The sequence below is a fragment of the Heterodontus francisci genome, chromosome 4 (genome assembly GCF_036365525.1).
Source record: "Heterodontus francisci isolate sHetFra1 chromosome 4, sHetFra1.hap1, whole genome shotgun sequence".
Taxonomy (NCBI): Eukaryota; Metazoa; Chordata; class Chondrichthyes; order Heterodontiformes; family Heterodontidae; genus Heterodontus; species Heterodontus francisci.
Genome location: NC_090374.1, coordinates 120,188,193 through 120,200,774, shown reverse-complemented (window position 1 = coordinate 120,200,774; position 12,582 = coordinate 120,188,193). Strand labels below are relative to the sequence as shown.

At 43.0% G+C, this 12,582-nt stretch overlaps 1 protein-coding gene across 2 annotated transcripts in view; it reads left to right on the top strand.

Moving 5' to 3' along the window:
* Positions 1 to 562: 562 nt before the first annotated feature.
* Positions 563 to 12,582, top strand: part of LOC137369218 (terminal uridylyltransferase 7-like) — a 131,267-nt gene continuing 119,247 nt past the window's right edge. For both annotated transcript variants that reach the window (XM_068030063.1, XM_068030062.1), the window contains exon 1: positions 563 to 705. The gene's annotated coding sequence lies outside the window, so the exon portion shown is untranslated. The remainder of the gene's footprint in view (positions 706 to 12,582) is intronic.

Here is a 12,582-nt window from a genome sequence, read left to right as displayed (position 1 = left end):
ACACACTCACAGTGGTTAACACCGCAGCCTCACAGCTCCAGCGACCCGGGTTCAATTCTGGGTACTGCCTGTGTGGAGTTTGCAAGTTCTCCCTGTGTCTGTGTTGGTTTTCTCCGGGTGCTCCGGTTTCCTCCCACAGCCAAAAGACTTGCAGGTTGATAGGTAAATTGGCCATTATAAATTGCTCCTAGTATAGGTAGGGGAATATAGGGACAGGTGAGGATGTGGTAGGAATATGGGATTAGTGTAGGATTAGTATAAATGGGTTGTTAATGGTCAGCACAGACTCGGTGGGCCGAAGGGCCTGTTTCAGTGCTGCATCTCTAAATCTAAACTTTCTATGACTCTACCAACTAATAATCCAAGCTGACTTTGAAGCCCAAAAAATAACCCCAATAAATTATTAATGCAGCACTGTTAAACAAAAATTGACAGATTCCCACTGAGGAATGGGGTGCATGAGACTTTCTTAGGTCAAGTAAAAGTTATTTTCTTTCTATTGTGCTTTTTTTCCCTCCTCTATTGAGTCCTTCTTGCAGTTTGGTTAGTGGCCTGCAGGGACAGTTTTTCTGGAGGTTGGCACGGAAGGAAAGCTCTCCTCTGGAGATTTGTGTTTGAGTTTCTCTCTCTGTTTGACTGAGGGGAATGCGCAGCGACGGGCGAGCAGTCAGAGTAGCAGCAAGGAGACAGGGACTGGAGCCACAGGTTAGTTTCTCTCACTCCTCACCTTGACCTCCAGCCCCGAAGATGCGGCGCCTTGTGCAGACAGAAGCCGGAAGTCGCTGCTTTAAACGGTCGCTCGCTCGGTAGGTAACGTTTGTGTGAGCGGTAGGCCCTGGACTTTGGGCCCTGCTGCTGTGGACGTTCACCGCTCCTACTACCACACTCAGCCCGCTGCTCACACATTTACAATATGCTCGCTCCTTAACTTCTTAGGACGCAAGTTATTGAGTTTTTAAAAAAAAGCTGAACTTGAGATGATGTGGTTCAAGGAGGGCACCGAGGGGAGCCGAAGCTGATGTGAGAACTTTATTTACTTTTGGATAAAATCAGAACAGAGGGTTTACTGTGGGAATGAGTGTTGGACTTCATGGGGTGGCAGGGGTTCGGTTATCTCCGAGTCCTGCCTCCAATCAATGTCCCACTCCGAAAACTGATACTAAGTGAAATAAAGCAGCAAGGAGGAGGAGGAAGACCCATGCGCATTTTCACATTTATTTATATGGTAATATATTATCCACTGATTTTATAGAATTGTTTGATATCAAAATATCAGGGCCAGTGATCAAAGAGTAGAGACTAGGAACGGAATTACTGCATTTCTTACTGTTATGCCTTTTAATTTTGGCCAGTTGTCTCTGTTATTTGTTGGGGGTGCAGTTCCAGGAGCATTGGGTGCCCTCCGGTACTTTGTCTATGTGGCTGCTGTTTGTAGAGGCTTTATTGAGTATCAGCAGGCTATTGATTGCTGGTACATCACAGATAAACCTACTTCTGGTGTCAATTGGTGTCCCCACACAGACAATTTCCAACAGATGCTACTGCCTAGTGATCAGGAGACAGAGCCCGATTGAATCATCATCTAACTGAAGCATAAAGGAGCCAATTTAACATTTCTACAATTTTTTAAATTTTGCTTATGAGATGTAAGCATCACTGGCAAGGCCAGCATTTATTGCCCATCCCTAATTGCCCTTGAGAAGGTGGTGGTGAACCATCCATGTTATGTAGATACACCCACAGTACTGTTAGGTAGGGAGTTCCAAGATTTTGACCCAGTGTCAGTAAAGGAATGGCAAGATGTTTCCAAGTCAGGATGGTGTGAGACTTGGAGGGGAACCGGTAGGTGGTGGTGTTCGTGCGGGTCTGCTGCTTGCATTCTTCTAGGTGGTAGAGGTTGTGGGTTTGGAAGGTGCTGTTGAAGCCTTGGTGAGTTGCTGTAGTGCATCTTGTAGATGGTACACACCGCAGCCGTGGGTACCCAGTGGTGGAGGGAGTGAATAGATGACTGTTAGGCAGTTAAGGAGGACCAGGCAGGTAGTGCAAGAGTCTCTGAGTGCATTTCGCTCTCCAAACAGTGTTCAGTTCGGAATATTGGTGAGCGAGATCTTTCATATGGGGCATGGAGTAGAGCCAAGTCCATGTCACCATGGCTGACTCAGCTGTACAGGGGGGGCAGGAGAAAGTTTGGGAAAGCAATAGGGTTAGGAGATTCAATAAGTAGGGGAACAGAAAGGTGTTTCTGTGGCCGCAGACATTAACCCAGGATGGTGTGTTGCCTTCCTCATGCCAGGGTCAAGGATGTCACTGAGCGGCAGCTGAGCATTCTAAGGGGGTGGGTGAACAGCCAGCTGTCGTGGTCCGTATCTGTACCAACAACATAGGTAGAAAGAGGGATGAGGTCCTGCAGGCAGATTTTAGTTTCTTTCCTAGTTCCCTAACAAACGGGACCTCAAAGATAGTAATTTCCAGATTACTCCTTGTACCACACGCTAGTGAGTGTAGAAATAGGAGGATAAAGAAGATGAATACATCGCTGGAGAGCTGGAGCAGGAGGAACGGCTTTAAATTCCTGGGACATTGGAACTGTTTCTGGGGGAGATGGTACCTGTATAGGTTGGACAGACTGAACAGAACTGGGACCACTGACCTTTCAGGGCAGTTTGCTAGTGCTACTTGGGAGGTTTTAAACTAATTTGGTGGTGGGGGGTGCTGTTGGCGGGGTGGGTGATGAGATCCAGGAGGTAGGATTTTGAGAGCAAAGACGTTGCACAGAGAATTGGGAGAAACATAGCTCTAGAGTATGATGGGGTCAGAGTAAGAATCCAATAAGGCCTTAAACCTCCTCAAGGGCAATTAGGGATGGGCAATAAATGCAGCCCTAGCCAGTGACATCCACATCCCATGAATGAATTTTTAAAAATTGGGTTTACGGTGATGTATGTGAATGCACGGAGTGTGGTAAATAAGATTGGTGAACTGCTGGTGCAGATAGATATGTATGCATATGATGTGGCATTAATGGAGACCTGGCTTAAAAAGGGCAGGACTGACTGCTAAATATTCCTGGATACAAGATGTTGAGGAAAGATCGGGAAGGAGAGAAATGAGGAGGGGTAGCACTCTTGACTAAGGATAATGTTACAGTGCTGGAGAGAGATGCTGTCCTAGAGGGGTCAAGGACAGAATCTATTTGCTTAGAACTAAGAAGCACTAGAGGTACCTTTGTGCTATTGAGTGTATTCTACAGGCCAGCATCTGCTATTGGGAAAGATATAGAGGAACAAATTTGCAGGGAATTACAGAGTTACAAAACCTGTAGTTATAATGGGGAACTTCACTTTTCCTAATATAGACTGGATAGTAATAGTGCAAAGAGTAGCGAGGGGTCAGAGTTTCTGAAGTGAGTTCAGGAGAATTTTCTACATCATTATGTTTCCAGTCCGATGAGGAAGGAGGCATTGCTGGAACTGGTTCTGGGGAATGAGCTGGGACAAGTGGATCACGTGTAAATAGAAGAACATTTAAGGGACAATGATCATAAACTAACTGAAACCTTATGATCCTATGGAAAATGATAGGCAATTCAGAGTGAAAGTAAGTAATTGAGGAAGGGCCTATTTTAATGGCGTTAGAATGGACCTGCCCCAGGTACATTGGAATCAGAGATTGGCAGGCAAAACTGTTAGGGAACAATGGGCTGCCTTTAAAGAATAGATAGTTAGTCTAAAGTTAAGGTACATTCCCATGAGGGGAAAGGTAGGACAGACAAACCAGAGCTCCCTGGATGAGGGAAGAGATAGGAAGTAAGATGACGGAGAAAAAAAGGTGTGTATGACAGATGCCAGGTTGATAATACAATCGAGAACCAGGCTGAATATAGAAAGTTCAGTGGGGAAGTGAAAAAAACCAGCAAAGAAACAGTATTGGAAGAGACTGGCAGCCAACATAAAAGGCAATCCATAAGTCTTCTGTAAGCATATAAATAGTAAAAGGGTAGTAAAATGAGGAGTGGGGCCGATTAGGGAACTTGCGCATCGAGGAAGAGGGCATGGCTGAGGTACTAAATGATTTTCTTTATCAAGGAAGATGCTGCTGCCAAAGTTTCAATGAAAGAGGAGGTGGTTGAGACAATGGATGGGCTAGAAGTTGATAACGAGAAGGTATTAGAAAGGCTGGCTGTACTTAAAGTTGATAGGTCACCAGGTCCGGATGAGATGCAACAGAGGATACTGAACCAAGCAAGGGTGGAAATTGCGGAGGCACTGGCCGTAATCTTCCAATATTCCTTAGATACAGGGGTGGTGCCAGAGGCCTGGAGAATTGCAAATGTTACACCCTTGTTCAAATAAGGAAATAAGTGTAAACCCAGCAACTACAGCCTAGTCAGTTTAACTTCGGTGGTGGAAAGCTTTTAAAAACAATAATTTGGGGCAAAATTAACAGTCACTTGGACAAATGTGGATTAATTCAGGAAAGCCAGCACAGATTTGTTAAGGAGAAATTGTGAAGAGAAAAAATTTATAGGGCTACAGGGAAAAGACGGGGGGTAGGACTAGCTGAGTTGCTCTTCGAGAGCCGGCACAGACACGATATGCCAAATGACTTCTCCTGTGCTGTAACCATTCCATGAATGGTACTTGCCACTTACCAGCCGAAGTCTAAATATTGTCCAGGTCTTGCTGCATGTAGGCACTGTTACGAGTGTTTCTATTTTTGTAAAATATGTTTTTAAGGACTTATAGTTGAGTTATAGACATTGGTTCATCTGGAAGCTTGAAGAGATGCTGAACGTAGTGATTTTTTTTAAGGCGGATCACCAGAATGTTTTTGGACCGAATTTGAAAGCAAAGAATTACTGGAAGGCACCTGTCTGTAGATAATTATCCAGCAGGGGCTGTTTTTGACTTGGGGCGAGTTGTTTGCAGAGAAGTGACAGGTCAATATTTATAGAGGTCAGGAGGCTTGTTTATTGTGACATTGTTTATGGTTTCTCTTCGGACAATGAGATGGTATATGGAAAATAGTTTTAAAAAGACAGTTGGAGTGTATACTGTTTGGAAGACAGTTGTTTTTTGCCTGCCAAGAAAACCCAGTTCATCGCTTTCTCTCCCTTTGAAAGAAACCCTGCATGTCCAGTGAATCAGTCTCCTCTTTCCTCCTGTATTTGAAGAAACCCTGTGTATCGAATCCGTGGGAACTGAAACCCCTGTTGCTGCATTTTTGCTGTAAGGCCTATCTGAAGCCTCTGTAGCTGCATTTCTTGGAAAGCCTAACCAAACTAATCATCAACATCACCTGGAAACAACTGTTCTAGGAAGATCCCAGTGACAGCCGTCTATACGCATTTGGGACGCCAAACCAAAACAAAGGACATCTTTCCATATCTTTTTTTTTTCAAGAATGTGCAAGTTTTCAGTCGGTGTTTTTTTGTGGGGTTTTTGGAATGGAGCTCTAAAGCGAAATTCCCTTTTATTTTTTCTGGTTAACCTGTGCGTGCGTGTGTGCACATGCCCGCGCTACGGTGGAACGGGAACCTTGATGTTACAATCTGTGTGTTTATGCTTTACTGTATTACTGGTTAAGACCTGTTTTATGATAAATTGATAATTTTGTTCTTTATCAAAAAAAACTTGGTTGGTGTGTTTTATTCTGGGATAAAAATAGAGTCCATGATTGACCATATCGGTAAGTGGAAAAACATTTAAATGTATGCTGTTATCCGTGGAGAAATGTAACTAGAATAAACAGTGCACTCTTCCTGCCTCCGTCATAACAGCATGGACTGCTTCGTTATCTGAGCATTTGTGAATGGACCTGAACACTGTGCAATCATCAGCGAACATTCCCACTTCTGACCTAATGATGGAGGGAAGGTCATTGATGAAGCAGCTGCAAATAGTTGGGCCTAGGGCACTACCCTGAGGAAATCCTGTAGCGATGTCCTGGGCTAAGATGCTTGGCTGCTGACAACCACAAGTATCTTCCGTTGTGCTTGGCATGACTCCAGCCAATGGAGGGTTTTCGTCCTCACTGCCATTGACTTCAATTTTACTCTGGCTCCTTGTGCCACACTTGGCCAAATGCTGCCTTGAAGACAAGTGCAGTCACTCTCAAATCAGCTCTTTGGTCCATGTTTGGACCAAGGCTGTAATGGAGCTGAGCGGTCCTGGCGGAAGTTGTAATCAAATAAATCAGAGGCAGAGTTGAAGGGGGGGTGGGGGGGTGGTGGTGCTAGCAAGCATGAACAAAGGGAAGCGTCTGTGTTAAGCTGGAAGCCAGGAGAGATGTACCATCATCCTTTTTGTCATTTAATATCTCCTGTCTTCCACCCTATTGCAGACCACCTTTGTTCTTTCCGCCCCCCCCCCCCCCCACCCCTTTCACTGCCTTCAAATATGTTGCATCTATAACTTTTTCCAGTTCTGACGAAAGGTCATCGCCCTAGAACGTTAATTTTTCTTTCTGTCTCCCAGATGCTGCCTGACCTGCTGCGTATTTTCAGCATTCTCTGTTTCATTTCAGATTTTCAGCATCTGTAGTATTTTGTTTTTGTTCAAATAAATCAGCGTAGACTGACTATCAGACCCAAGATGTTATAGCAGAACTACTCACTGGATAACTTTACTGACTCAATGAAGGATTCTTTAGTCATGTGTAATACTCTTGTATTTTAGTTTTGGTGTCTTAAGTCGATAATGGAATAGTTCATGAAATGATAACGCCCAAACCTCCAAAAATATACTAAAATAAAAGCAAAATACTGCAGATGCTGGAAATCTGAAATAAAAACAAAGTGCTGGGAAAACTCAGCAGGTCTGGCAGCATCTGTGGAGAGAGAAACAGAGTTAAAGTTTCAGGTCAGTGACCCTTCTTCAAGGTGTATTTTACTTCAAAAATATACCCTGAGTTAACTTGTTGCGTGGCAGTATCACATTCTTTATTAATTATGTCACATTAATTTTAATTTTTTTTCTTTGCCATGTCATTTTAATGAGCTCATTCCAAGCAATACTGATGTGCATTATTGTACTTGTAAAATTATTACAAAATAATCTAATCTTAGATTCTCTGTTGAACTGATTAAGTGCGGGAGCAAAGCTTATTTGTTTCATGACCTATCTGAACTCTGGAATAAGATTGTTACCTTAAAATTGATCGTTCCACTTTATAATGCACACTAAGGAGTACATGTGAGCAGTTCTTAAAATTAGATCGAATAATAGATCATGTATTGCAAAAGAAAAGGCTGAAGCATTTGCAACCATCTTCAGCCAGAAGTGCCGAGTGGATGATTCGTCTCTGGCCACCTTCTGTCCCTTCCATCACAGATGCCAGTGTTTTGACAATTCGATTCACTCCACGTGGCATCGAGCAATGGCTAAAGGCACAGGATACAACAAAGGCTATGAGCCCTGACAACATTACTGCTGTAGTACTGAAGACTTGTGCTCCTGAAGAACTAGCTGCACCTTTAGCCAAGCTGTTCCAGTAAAGCTGCAACACTGGTATCTACGTGACGATGTGGAAAATTGCCCAGGTATGTCCTGTCCACAAAAAGCAGGACAATTACTGACCCATCAATCTACTCTCAATCATTAGCAAAGTGATGGAAGGTGTCATCAACTGTGCTGTCAAGCAGCACTTACTTAGCAACAAGCTGTTCAGTGCTCAGTTTGGGTTCTGCCAGGGCCCCTCAGCTCCAGACCTCATTACAACCTTGGTCCAAACATGGACAAGGGAACTGAATTCCAGAGGTAAGGTGAGAGTGACTGCCTTTGATATCAAGGAGCCCTAACAAAATTGAAGACAATAGGAATCAGGAGGAAAATTCTCCCTAAATGGAGTCATACCTTGTACAAAGGTAGATGGTTGTGGTTGTTGGAAGCCAGTCACTCACAACCAGGACTTTGCTGCAGGAGTTCCTCAGGGTAGTGTCCTAGCCTCAGCCATCTTCATCTGCTTTGTCAATGATTTTCCCTATAACATAAGGTCTGAAGTGGGGATGTTCACTGATGTTTGCACAGTACTGAGTACCATTCGCAACTCCTTGGATACTGAAGCAGTCTGTGCGCACATGCAGCAAGACCTGGCCAACATTCAGGTTTGGGCTGATAAGTGGCAAGAAACATTTATGCCACGCAATGACCATCTTCAACAAGTGAGTCTAACCACTTCCCCTTGGCATTACCTTCGTTGAATCCCTACCATCAATATCCTGGGTGTTACCATTGACTAGAAACTGAACTGGACCGGCCATATAAGTAAATACTGTGGCTACAAGAGCAGATCAGAGGCTGGGAATTCTGCAACAAGTAACTCACCTCCTGACTCCCTAAAGCTTGTCCACCATCTACAAGGAATAAGTCAGGAGTGTGATGGAATACTCTCCACTTGCATGGATGAGTGCAGCTCCAACAACAACAATCCGAGGCAAAACAGCCCGCTTGATTGGTACCCATCCACCACCTTAAACATTTACTCACTGCACCACCAGTGCACAGTGGCAGCTCTGTGCACTATCTGTAAGATGCACTGCAGCAACTTGGCACGGCTCCTTCAATAACCTTCCAAACTCGTGACCTCCAGTACCTAGAAGAACAAGGACAGCAAACACATGGGAACACCACCATCTGCAAGTTTCCTCAAGTCACACGCCATCTTGACTTGGAACTATATTGCCGTTCCTTCACTGTCACTGGGTCAAAATCCTGGAACTCCCTTCCTAGCGTGTCAGCTGTGGCTCAGTTGGTTGCACTCTCCTCTGAGACACAAGGTTCTGAGTTGAAGTGCACTCCAGGGCTTGAGCACAAAAATCAAGGCTGACACTCCAGTGCAGTACTGAGGGGAGTGCCTCACTATCGGAGGTACTGTCCTTTGGATGAGATGTTAAACCGAGGCACAATCTGCCTGCCTGTGTGGATATAAAAGATACCATGACACTACTTTGAAGAAGAGCTTGGAGGTGTCCTGGCCAATATTTATTCCTCAATCAAAATCAAAGGAAAACAGATTATCTGGTCATTATCACATTCTATTAGTGGGAGTTTGCTGTGTGCAAATTGGCTGATGCGTTTCCTTCATTACAACAGTGCCAACAGTTTAAAAGTACTTGGATGGCTAAAGCACTTTGAGATGTCCACTGTTGATGAAAATGACTGTATATATGCAAGTCTTTTTTCTTTCTCTCTAACAGCACTGTGGGTGCACCTACACCACATGGACTTCAGCAGTTCAAGAAGGTGGCTCACCACCACCTTCACAAAGGCAATTAGGGATGGGCAATAAATGCTGGCCTTATCAGCGATGCTCACATCCCAAGAACGAATATAAAAAAAAGGCACGATGCTCCATGCAGTCAGAATAATGGTGTTGGTAATGGATAAGGTTCCCAAGGGTATGTTACAGGATAAAATTAATACTCACTTGGAAAGATGTGGTTTAATTAAGGTTTGGGGAAAGTTGGGAAGCTGCAAAAATACAATCACCACAGGAAGAAAAATGATAAAATGTGAAATGTTTGCCAGAAGTGTCACCTTTTTCCTTTTCTCCACTGTAGTGTTTGTCTCTTCTATTCAGCTTCAACCTTTCCCCTTGAGTTTCTCTCTACCACTCCTGATGACTGGAGTGAGGTTCTGTATGTCCTGGACCATCTCCAAGGGGCTTTATTAATTTCTGAGTCTCGACAATAGCTAATTTCTTTCACTTCCAAGGGATGCTAAGACCTGAACTGACGTCAAATAAATCAGCACAGACAGACAAAGAAGTGATTTGAGACTTTTCTCGTTCATGTAGTTCATTGCTACAACAACAGCTTGTATTTACGTAGCATCCTTAGCATAGTAAAATGTTCCAAGGCCTTTCACAGAGGTGAAGAAAGATGTTGGGCAATAACAGGCAAATAATTAAGGGAGGTGAGCAAAGGCATGATTATAGTCCGGTTTTGAGGTGACTTTTGAAGGAGTCAAAAGAGGTAGAAAGGGGGACACTTTAGGGTAACAGTTCCAGACTATGGGGCAAATGGGCTGAAGGCCCTTCCACTGAAATAAGAGCTTAGGAGGACAACATGCAAAGGAGGCCAGAGGAGTGGAGAGCACATGCTGGCACACAGGGCTGCAGGTGTTTACAAAAGTAGCGAGGGGCATAGCAAAGAGGATTATGAATTCCAATGTATTGAGAGATTAGGAGGCAATGAATGCTGACCCAGAAAGGGATGATAAAAGAGCAAGGTGGTGGTGGTGAAGTTTTGAACTAGTTGTTTATGATGGTTGTAGTTCAAGAGCCTGGCAAGGAAAGTATCGAAGGAGTTGAGGCTGGGGGCATCTAAGGCATTGATCAGGATTTCAGCAGTATTGCGGGAAGGATAGGGGAGTATATAGATGGTGCTACAAAAGTGGAAATAGTTCCTCTTATTGATGGGTAAGACATGGAATTTGAAACTCAGTTTATGATTATACAGGGAAATAAGGTTGCATATTGTCTGATTCAGTGAGTAGCCAAGGAAGGAAAAAGAATTGGTCTCAAGTGCAGAAGGTTTGGCAGGGGCAGAAGATCAGACTTTTACAAAAACAGGTTTGTTGCACTTCAATAGGACTTGTCTTCAAGCATTCATCCATGAGAAAGAGCACTAGAGGCAAGCTCTCTCTGTTAAGTTGGGTATTTAAATTGAGTCACGTGTGCTACTGTTCGTGGCAAGTCAGAGGGTGTATTGTTTTAGAAGCGCAGGAAAATTACACCATGTAATGCACAATATGCTGAATTGCAGCTGTATTTAGTAGGCTATTAAAGCCAGGATGTTTAATTGCTGTAAGTAAACACCAGGATTATCTACATTAAGATTGGCTAGGTCTATCAAAACTATACTTCAGGGAAATTCAACCTTTAATCTGATAGAACGGGGTAAACATTTTAGTACATAACTGTTAATGTCGGTGGCATTAATAGTTTCATCAGCACAATGGAAGAATTGTACTTGAAGAATTAAGATCAAATCTTGTTTCTCCGAACACACCAGTATGTGATGTATTTAATTAAGGGTTGTATGGTGAGGTTTTTTTTTTTGTTTTTTTTTTAAAAGGAGACTGTCCATTTTTCAGTTATGGATAATTCTCTTATGCAGAAGTGTTTGAGAATTGCTTGAGCGTATGGGTTTGTTTGAATTCAGAGGTAGATTGGTTTGTAGAATTGATAGTTGGAGGAAATGACAAAAACTATGGGGAATATTCAGAGTAGGTTATACTCCCAAGTTCATTCATTAAAAAAAAATCATTTGAATACCACTCGTCATTGTAACATTGTAGTAGTCATTGTAACAATGTTTTCATATACCTGGAGGAATAGAAAACTTGAATTTGGTAAAAATTAATTGTTTTTCTTTTAACTAATTTATTGATAAAATTAATAAACTTCATTTGTTCAAATCTAATCACATATTTCCCTAGTTTTGGACAGTAAAAGTTTTCTTTTTGTTTATGCAGTAATTTAGACTGATAACTCTATGGTAAGGGGGTGGGCACCAGGATGAAACATTAGAGAAGAGACACGGTGCACAAAGGACTGGGAGAGACAGACAGCACTAGAATAAAGAACAATTTAGAAATAGGAGGGATCAAACAGCGGGGTGGGGGTGGCAAATGCAAGGTAATCTAAGATGAGTTTGGAATGCATGTATGTAATTGCATGGAGCGTGGTAAATAAGGTTGGTGAATTGTAGACACAAGTTGCCACATGAAACTACGATATACTGGCAAAAACAGAGAATTTTCTTGACCAAGGTGTTAGCAGCCCGATGAGGAAGGAAGCAGTACTGGATCTAGTTCTGGAGAAAGAAGTGAGGCAAGTGGAGCATGTTTTTGTGGGTGAACATTTGGGAAATAGTGATCACAGTATCCTCAGGTTTAGAGTAGTCATGGAAAAAGACAAGTTGCAATCAAGCATAAAAATTCTTAACTGGAGGAGGGCTACCTTCAGTGAGTTAAAGAAGAATCTGGCCCAGGTAGATTGGAATCAAAAATTGGTAGACGAATCAGTAATTGAACAATAGGAGGCCCTCATAAAAGGAGCTGATCATGTTCATTCCCACGAGGGGAAAAAGGAAGATCATTCAAAACTGGAGAGTCCTGGATGACTAAAGATATAGAGATTAAAATGAGACAGAAACAAAGAGGCTTGTGCCAATTTTAAGGTTTGTCATGCAGGAGTGGACCAAGCTGAATATAGAAAGTACAGAGGAAAACTTTTATGCGCGCACAAGTAGTAAAAGGGTAGTCAAATAAAGGTTGTGGTCAATTAGGAATCAAGAAGAGGATCTTTGTGTGGAGGCAGAGGGCATGGCTGAGGTACTAGATGAGAACTTTACCTCCCTCTTCACAAGCGAGGAGGATCCTGCCAATGTAGCAGTAAAGATAGGGCAGTAGCGATACTGGATCAGATATAAATAGTTAGAGGATGTACTTCAAACATTTGTAGTCCTCGAAAGTAGAAAAGTCACCTGGTCCGGTTGGGATACATCCTCGGTTACAGAGGAGGTAAGGGTGGAAATTGCAAAGGGTCTGGCCACAATCTTCCAATCCTCCTTGGATA